Below are 10000 nucleotides of genomic sequence, written 5' to 3' on the forward strand. Positions count from 1 at the left end.
GATGATAAAGGGTTGGTAGAATGAAGTTCATTTACTCAGCAAGATCGGGGTTGATTGAAGTTCAGGTAATCAGAGATACGGAGGCTGATATTTTTTTTTTCTGATCAGAGATGGGTATCTAGAAAAGTAATTAATCAGAGCTGGGTAAATTAAAACGTAATCAGATTTATCTAATCTGATGTCCAATTTGATAAAAGTTGGATGATTATAAATAAATCAAATATTCATAGCATAAAGTTGAAAAGCTAATATTCAAACACAGTAAAGGTCTTTCGATCATTTGGTTTTCTAAACGCAATATCATACCACAGCAAGCTTATTTGAGCCTCATAGATTTAAATGTAAATATAAAGCAACTATGAATAGTTTCTCAACCCACCTAATCATATACGTAGTTCGACCGCTCATTCCTACTAAATATTATTAACTTGTAAGAAGACCTCAAAATTAAGATGAAAATAATTAACAACAGGAGAACAGGGTAAAAGATCAAAATATAAACTGATACACAAACAGATATCAAAACGAATAAATAAAAGTTTGAAGTTTGGATATCATATGTAGATCAAGTGAGGAAATTAAAAAAAAATGCTCAAGAAATACCAAGGAAATCTAAAGACCAATTAAATGATTTCGAATGTCCTCTAATTAAACCAGTGCTTTGGATATAGGCATTTAATCGTATTCCGTGGTAATCTTCACTACTGTAATTACCTGAGTTCTATTCCAATTCACTAAGCCTAACGTGTGGTTGCAGAGGGAGGTAGTAGCACGTATGAGGTGTAGGGCGTGGCGGGCGGGCGGAACCGATATCGGATGGCTGCAAGGGCCGTGGGGTTACTGGGGCACAGGCGGCCTTTATGAGTTCTCCCTGACCCTAATCCCAGTGTCTGTACGTGATTTCCGCAAAATCACACAAACATACACACATACTCGTACTCAAGCACACATAGGTACACACACACATACATGCACACACACACACACACACACACACACACACACACACACACACAAACACACACACGCACACACACATACACACACACACACACACACACACACACACACACACACACACACACACACACACACACACACACACATACACACACACACACACACTCAAACATACATGCACACACACACACACACACACACACACACACACACACACACACACACACACACACACACACACACACACACACGTGTGTATGTGAGTGTGTGTATGTGTTTGTTTGTGTGCATCCACCTATCTAACAAAAATGGCAACGCAGAGGAAACACCTTAGAGAAAAAGCCAACCCAGGAGGCCCGCGTCATATCAAGTGAGAAAGACGAAGTGTACAAAAGGAACAGACGAAGAAGAATATGAAGAAAAAAAGGAGTGAGAGAGAGAGAGGGAGAGAGAGAGAGGTCCTTTCATGCTCTGGACTCATTTTCTTTCGGCCTCCCTTTCATTCTTTTTCTAATCAACGTAAGATAATCCTCCTGGATTTTCTCACACGTGGCGTAATGTTTTGTGTTATGTATTCTGGAAGAACATCGTCATCTGCAGTCTGTTGGCTCACTTGTAAAGGTGAGAGACAGAAGGAGGGTCGAAGTTGCTCTGTTAACATGTTTATATAAGTTTAATTTAATTGCTCTTAGAAGGAATAGTATTTCGTTACGCTTTGATTGTTAGGCAAATTGAAGCAGCACAGGAAAAGCTGATTAAAAGGTTTGTATAATATATCAACAGCTCTATTTACAATTTCATTTTTCGTAATATTTCTTTTGATGAATTTTACATATCTACATCAATATTCAAATGAATGGGGAACCACGAAGTACGAAAGGTTAAGAATTATTTCCGTAAATTATAGACTGCAGTTAGGAACCTCTTGCTTTGTGAGAAAACCATGGTTACTGTTTCTCCAACTCGACAGAAAGTGAGATGTTGATGTTTATTTTGCAATAGGAAACCTAAGGCCTTTCTAAAAGAGTAACAAATAAAAGAAAAAAAAAATCCTAAAATATTATCTATTCACCCTGCACTGAGACGAACTACCCCTCAAGAGATAAGCCTTAATATATTATTTAAACAATATATGAAAGAAACTGAATCAATATTACCGTTATACGCTACATATCAACAACCTAAAGTTTTAGTTCACTTAAGATTAATCTGAAGACAGGTATGAGTAAGACCCTGGTAATTCCAGAATACAGAATGGAAACATAGATTATATGAGAAGACGTTAACTAAGTCCCTATGTAATGAGACCTGTCGTGGAATGCATTTCTTACCGTAATGTAAATTGTTTCAGATTATCGATGATGTATTTAATTCGCAACAAAAAGGAAGAAAACAAAAATAGAGGAAAGTCCTAAATGGTGGATCAGAAATTCAAATTAGAAACGGCTTCTTGCTACACCGGAACCTTGTTAAATGTCGTAACCAAGTGGAGAGCTAAAAAAAAAAAAAAAAAAAAAAAAAAAAAAAAAAAAAAAAAAAAAAAAAAGGTTAATACGTAAAGAAGAAAAAAAAAAAAAAATGATAACTTACTATAAAAGTAAGCATTACGTTTGGGTTTTTTTTAAAAAAGGGAAAGGTTGAAAAAATTTTATAAACTGTGTAAAGGAGAAAAAAGAAAATCAAAATCAAAGAGAAAAGAAAGTAAAAATTTGCTTTGGTGTTATGAATAGGCAAAAGTGTTGGGAAACGAATAATAAGGGGTTGATTTATCCGGGGGGTTGGGGTAAAAGGCGGCGATTGGCCTGCACTTTTTTGGAACTGGGGTGGGGGTTTGGGGGGGGGGGGGGTTGGGGGGGGGGATGGGGGGCATGGGGTGGGGGGGGGGAATGGCGGGGGGGGGGCGGGGCCGGGGGCGGCGGCGGGGGCGGGGGGGGGGAGAGCGGCGTTTGAGGCGAAGGGGAAGAGCGGGGCGGGGGGGAAAACGGGCCCAGGGCGCGCAGGGGGCGCCCCGGGGGCAGAGGGAGCAGAAGAGGGGCCGAAAAGCCCCGCCCCGGGGCGGCCCAAAGCGGAAAACGGCGGAAAAAGCAGGAGAGGGCCGCGAACTGAGACGCCGCCAAGGGGCGGGGAAGAAAAAGGGAAGACTTTCAGCCCAGGCGCGGGGAGGCCGGAAGGGAGGAGGAGGCACCGAAGGGAGGAAAAGGCGCGGGGCGCGGCGGCCCCCGAGCCGAGGCGGGCGGGAGAAGAGGGACGCACGGAAGGAGGAGGGCGGAGAAAAGGGGAGGAGGGGGGTCGAGAAGAGAGGCGAAAACGACGCGGGGGGGAGGAAGAAAAAAAAGGAGGAGGGGCGGAGGAGCGGAGGGGGGGGGGGTGGGGAGGGGCGGAAAAAGCGGGGGAAAAAGGGGCCGGGGAGGGAGGGGGCGAAGGAGGGGGGGCGGGGCAAAAAGAGAAGGAGGAGGGGAGGAACGAAGCAAGAAGAGAGGGACAAGAGAAGGAGAGGGAGAAGGAAGAGAAGGGAGGAGGAGGGGAGGGGTGGGTGGTGAGCGGAGGAGGAGGGTTGGTGTGATGGCTGAGGCAGGGATGAGGAGAGATGAGGATGAGGATGAGGATGAGGATGTGATGATGATGTGATATGCAGATGCTAATGAACCAGATAATGATAATGATAATGATAATGCTACAGGAGAATGCATAAGGATAATGATAATGATAAGGATGGGAGGAAGCGGATGAGGATGAGGATGAGCTATAAGGAAAAAGCTACGGATGGGTCAGGATGCGGATGAGGATGAGGAGGAGGATGAGGCTTAGGATTAGGATGATTGCTGCTGCTGATGTGATGAGGATGAGATGAGGATGGGAGGTGAGGATGAGGAAGTGCTGATGATGTGATGTGGGAGGAGGGGAGGAGGAGGAGGGAGAAGAGAAGAGTGGAAGAGAAGAAGAAGTGGATTAAGACGAAGGGGTGGACGAAGGAGAAGGGTGGAAGAAGAAGGACGTGGAAGCAAGAAGGACGTGGAAGGGAAGAATGGCAGACGAGAGGGGGGGTGGACGAAGAAGAGTGGTAGAAGAACGAAGTGGAAATAAGAAGAAGTGGAAGAAGAAGAGTGGAAGAAGAAGGAAGCTGGAAGAAAAGAAGAAGGGGTGGCAGAGAAGTGGGAACGAGAAGAAGGGGTGGAGAAGAAGACTTTGGAAGAAGAAGATGTGGAAGCGAAGGGGTGGAAGAAGCAGAAGGGAGAAGCGAAGTGGAAGAAGAAGAGTGGACGAGAGAGGGGTGGAAGAGAGGGGGTGGAGAGAAGAAGTGGAAGCAAGAAAAAGTGGAAGAAGAGAAGGGGAGGAAAGAAGAAGAGTTGGAATAGGAAGAAGTCTGAAGGACGAGAAGTGGAAGACGAAGAGGGGTGTAGAAGAAGGGGTTAGAAGAAGAAGTGGAGAAGAAGAAGTGGAAGAAGAAGAAGTGGAAGAAGAAGAAGTGGACGAAGAAGAAGTGGAGAAGAAGACGGGGTGGAGAAGATGAGCGGGTGGAAGAAGAAAATTGGGTGGAAGAGCAGAAGAAGGGGTGGAGAAGAAGAGGTTAGGAAGAAGAGACGGTGGAAGAAGAAGAAGTGGAAGAAGACGAGTGGACGAAGAGCGGGTGGAGAAGAAGGCGAATGTTGGAAGACGAAGGAAGTGGAAGAGAAGCAGGGTGGAAGAAGAAGAGGGGTGGAAGAATCAGGAAGGTGGAAGAAGAAGAAGTGGGGAGGAGCAGAGAAGTGGAAGATCGACGTGAGAAGAAGCGGGAAGTGCGAAGTGGCTGAAGAGACGTGGAAGAAGCGCCGTGGAGAAGAAGAAGTGGAAGAAGAAGAAGTGGAGAGAAGAAGGGTGGAAACAAAGCGAGCAGATGGAGAAGAGCGGGTGGAATAGAAGTCGTGGAAGAAGGAAGAAGGGCAGAAGAGAAGGTGTGACGAAGAAGAAGTGGAAGAAGAAGAAGAGGACGCCGATAGCAGGGGTGGCTAAGACGAAGGGTTTGCCGAATAGAGGGGGGGTGGAGCGAAGAAGAAGGGGTGGAAGAAGAAGGTGTAAGAAGCAGAAGTTGGACGAAGAGAAGTGGACGAAGCATCGTTGGGAAGAAAAAGAAGAAGTGGGAAGCCGACGGAAGTGGAGAAAGAGAAGTGGCCAGAATAAGAAGTGGAAGCCGAAGGTACGGGGAGGAGCTAGAAGAAGTGGTGGAGCAGAGAAGTAGATAGTAGAAGGGGTTGAAGAAGAAGAAGTAAGTGGGCCGCAGCCGAAGTGGGAGAAGCAGAGGGGGGCAGACGAGCAAGTTGACGCCGCGGGGAGGAAGGAAAAGGGAAGAGTATGTGCCGCATCCGGGGTTGAAGAAGAAGAAGGGTAGTAGCATAAGATTTTCGACTCGACTTGTGAGGGAATTAAGCAGAAGTGGCCGACGAAGATTGGAAGCCTCGGGAATCCTTTTTTGTCCTCCTTCCTCTTATTCCGCATCCTCTTTTCATACTCCGCATTTTATTCCTCCTCTCATATTCCTCCTCCTTCTTTTTATTCCTCCGAAGGGTATTAAGACTCATACTATTCATCCTCCTTTTATTAATACTCCTCATATTCCACTATACTTTTCCTCATCCTCATGTTTTGCTACTCCTATATTCTTCCTATCTGTTATTTCGCCTCCTTTTCGCCGACTACTATGAAGCAGACGCATTTTACTACAGAAAGCCTATTCCTCTCTCTAGTCTCGACGAGACGCAGTACGCGACGCATGGTTATTACTCTCTTACTACTGTCTCCTTCCTTTGTAGGAATCGACCTCCTTTTCGCCTAAGCCTTAATTCCTCATCACTCCGTTGTATGCTCATACTCCTATTCTCCCTATTATTCCTCCTCCTCCTCTATTCCTCCTCCTCCTAAATTCTGTCTCCTTTTTTTTTCCTCATCCTCCTTCCCTATTCCTCCTCCTTCCTTTTATTTCTCCTCTCCTATATACCTCTCCTCCTATCCTCCTCCTCCTTTTTTTTCCTCTCCTCTAATTTCTCTCTCCTCTTTTATTCCTTCACTCCTACTATTCCTCTCTCATATTCCTCCTTCCTTTTATTCTCCCTTCCTTCCCTATTCCTCCTCCTACCTATTTCCTCCTCTCCTTTTATTTCCTCCTCCTCCTATTCCTACTCCTCCATTTTTCTTCCTCCTCCTCCTATTCTTCCTCCTCCTATTCCCATTTCCTCCTATTTTCCCCCTCCTTCCTATTCCTCCTCCTGCTATTCCTCCTCCTATTCCTCCTCCTTTTTATTCTCCTACCTCCTCCTATTCCTCTCTCTATTCTCCTCCTCCTTCCCCTTCTCCTAAAATGCTGAAGTGGATTATTAGAAACATATTATCATCACACCTCCATAAAGATTTTTTTTTTTTTGTTGCGCCACTGCATTAGTCTGTGAACTTATATTTAACCTTATACTCACTCTCTCTCACTCTCTCTCTCTCTCTCACTCTCTCTCCTACTTTCTCTCTCTCTCTTTTCCCTCTCTCTCTTTTTCTCTCTCTCTTTCCTCTCTTCCCCCTCCTTCTCTCTCTCTCTTTTTCTCTCTCTTCTTCTCTATCTCTCTTTCTTCCTCTCTCTCTCCTTTTCTCTCTCTCTCTTCTCTTCTCTCACCTCCCTCTTTCTGCTCTCTCCTCTTTCTCTCCTCTCATCCTTTCGCTCTCTCCTTCTTTCCTCTCTCGCCAATCTTTTCTCTCTCTCTTCTCTCTCTTTTTTCTCTCTCTCTTTCTCTCTCTCTTTTCTCTCCTCTCTCTTCTCTCCATCTCTCTTTCCTTCTCTCTCAAGTCTTTCTTCTCTCTCTCTTGCTTTCTCTCTCTTTCACTCTCTTTTTCCCCTCTCCTTCGCTATTTCTCTCTCTCTCTCTCGCATCTCTCTCTCTCTTCTCTCTCTCTCTCTCTCTCATATTTCTTTCACGTTCATCTCTCTCTCTCTCCTCTCTCTCTCTCATATTTCTTTTTCAACTTTCATCTCACTCTCTATCATATTTCTTCACTTTAATCGCTCTCCCTCTCTCTCTTTCTCATATTTCTTTCACTTTCATCTCTCTCTCTCTCTCTCATATTTCTTTCACTTTCATCTCTCTCTCTCTCTCTCATATTTCTTTCACTTTCATCTCTCTCTCTCTCTCTCATATTTCTTTCACTTTCATCTCTCTCTCTCTCTCTCTCATATTTCTTTTCTTTCATCTCTCTCTCTCTCTCTCTCATATTTATTTTTCTTTCATCTCTCTCCTCCTCTCTCTCTCTCTCGTCTCTCTGCTCCTCTCTCTCTCTCCTCTCTCCTCTCTCTCTCTCTCTCTCTCTCCCCCACCCCCCCCCCCCCTCTCTCTCTCTCTCATTTATTTTTGCTTCATCTCTCTCTCTCTCTCTCTCTCTCTCTAGATAGATATATATATATAGTATATGTGTGGTGTCGTGATGAATATATATATAGATATAATATATTATATAAGAATATAAATATTTTATTTTTAGTGTATATATATAGGAGATAGATTATATATATAAGATAGAGTATATAGATATATAATAAGAAGATAATATAGATATAATAAGATATATATATAGGACAATAGATAAGAAGTTTAGTGATATTTATTGGTTAATAATTAATTGTTAGAATGATATGTTGAGGTAATTTTAGTGTGGGTGTTTTTCCTTACTCCTTTCTTTTCGTCATTGTGTTGCCTTTCCTCCTCCTCCTTTTTCTTCGTTTTTTACTTTTTATGTTCTTTTTTTTCCTCCTTCACTTTTTTTTTTTTTATTCTCATTCTTTTTTTATTATGCTTCTTCCTTCTGTTCTTCTTCATTTCTTCTTCTTTATCTTCTTCCTCCGCGTCCTCGATCTCCTTCTCCTTCTCCTACTCTTCCTCTTCTTCTTCTCCTCCTCCTCCTCCTACTCTTCATCCTCCTCTTCTTCCTCCTCCTCTTCCTACTCTTCCTCCTCCTCTTCTTCCTCCTCCTCCTCCTAACTTCCTCCTCCCCCCCTCCTCCTATTCTTCCTCCTCCTCCTCCTTACCTTCCCCTCCGCCTCCTCTTCTTTTCTTCCTCCTCCTCCTGCCTTTTTCTTCCGCCTCCGCCTACTTCTCCTCCTCCTCCCCCCTCTTCTTTTCTTCTCCTCCTCATCTTTTTTCTTCCTCCTCCCCTTTTTCCTCCTCCTCCTCTCTTCTTCTTCCTCCTCCCCTCTCTTTCTTCCCCCTCCTCCTCTCTTCCCTCCTCCTCCTCCTTTCTTCCCCCCTCCCCTTTTTTTCTTTCCTCCTCCTCCTCTCTTCCTCCCCTCCCCTGCTTCTTTTTCTTCCTCCCCTCCTCTTCTTTTTTTTCCCCTCCTCCTCCTCTTCTTTCTTCCTCCTCCTCCTCTTCTTTCTTCCTCCTCCTCCTACTCCTCCTCCTCCCCTCTTCCTTTCTTCCTCCTCCTCCTCTTACTTTCTTCCTCCCCTCCTCCTCTCTTTTCTTCCTCCTCCTCCTCTCCCTCCTCCTTCTCCTCCTCCTCCCTCTCTTTTCTTTTTTTTTTTTCTCTTCTTCTTCTTTTTTTATTTCCATCATCTTCTCTCTCTTCTCTTCTCTTCCTCTTCTCTTCCTTCTCCTCATCTCTCTATCTCCTCCCTCCCTCCCTCCCTCCTCCCTTCCCTTCCTCCCTTCCTCCCTCCCCTTTTCTCTCTTCATCTCTCTTCATCTTCCCCTTTCCCCCCCTTCATCTTTTCTTCTCTTTTCGCACTTCTCTTCTCTTCTCTTCTCTCTCCTCCTCAATCTCTCTCTTTTCTCCTTTGTCTTCTCTTCCTTCTCATCTCCTCCATCTCTCTTCTTTCTTCTTTTCTTCTCTTCTTTTTTCTCCTCCTTCCTCCTTTTCCTCTCCTCCCCCTCCTTTCCTCCTCCTCCTTTTATTCCTCCTCCTCCTTGCTCCTCCTCCTTTCCCCCTCTCCTTTCCTCCTCCCCCTTTCCCCCTCCTCCTTTTTTTCCCCCTCCCCCATCCTCCTCCTCCTTTCCTCCCCCTCCTTTTTTCCTCCTCCTCCCCTCCTCCTCCTTTCCTCCTCCTCCTTTTTTCCTCCCCCTTTCCTCCTCCTTCCTTTTTTCCTTCCCCCTGTCCCCCCCTCTTTCCTCCTCTTTTTTCCTCCCCTCCTTTTCCCCCCTCCTTTCCTCCTCCTCCTTTTCCTCCTCTCCTTTTTTCCCCCTCCTTTTTTCCTCCCCTAACCTCCTCCCCTTTCCTCCCCCTCCTTTTTTCCTCCCCCTCCTTTCCTCCCCTCCTTCCTCCTCCTTTTCCTCCTCCTCCCTTTTTTTCCTCTCCTTTTTTCCTCCTCCTCCTTTCCTCCCCCTCCTTTCCTCCTCTCCTTTCCTCCCTTTCCCCTCCTTTCCTCTCCTCCTTTTCCCCCTCCTCCCTTTTTTTCCTCTCCTCCTTTTTTCCTCCTCCTCCTTTTTTTTCCCTCCTCCTCCTCCTTTTTTTCCTCCTTCCTCCTATTCCCCTCCTCCTTTCCTCCCCTTTCCCCCTTCCTCCCCCTCTTTTTCCCCCTCCTACCTTTCCTCCTCCTCCTTTCCTCCTCCTCCATTCCCCCTCCTCCTTTCCTCCTCTCCTTTTATTCCTCCTCCTCCTATTCCTCTCCTCCTTTTTCTCCTCTCCTTTTCCCCCTCCCCCTTTCTCCCCTCCTCCTTTCCTCCTCCTCCTTTCCTTCCCCCTCCCTTTTCCCCCTCCTCCTTTTCCCCCTTCCTTTTCCCTTCCTCCTCCTCCCACCTCCTCCTCCTTTTTTCCTCCCCTCCATTTTCCCCTCCTTTTTTTCCTCCTCTCCTCCTATTCCTCCCCCTCCTATTTTTTCCTCCTCATTTTATTCCTCCTCCTCCTATTCCCTACCCTATTATTGCCTCCTCCTCCTATTCCTCCTACTCCTATTCCTCGGCCTCCTTTTTTTTCCCCTCCTCCAATTCCTCCTCCTCCTTTATGTCCTACTCCTCCTATTCCTCCTCCTCCTATTCATCCTCCTCCTTTTAATTCCATCCTCCTCCTATTCCCCCCTCCTCCTTTTTTCCTCCT

Source organism: Penaeus chinensis, chromosome 32 (assembly GCF_019202785.1).
Source record: "Penaeus chinensis breed Huanghai No. 1 chromosome 32, ASM1920278v2, whole genome shotgun sequence".
In the NCBI taxonomy this organism is placed as follows: domain Eukaryota; kingdom Metazoa; phylum Arthropoda; class Malacostraca; order Decapoda; family Penaeidae; genus Penaeus; species Penaeus chinensis.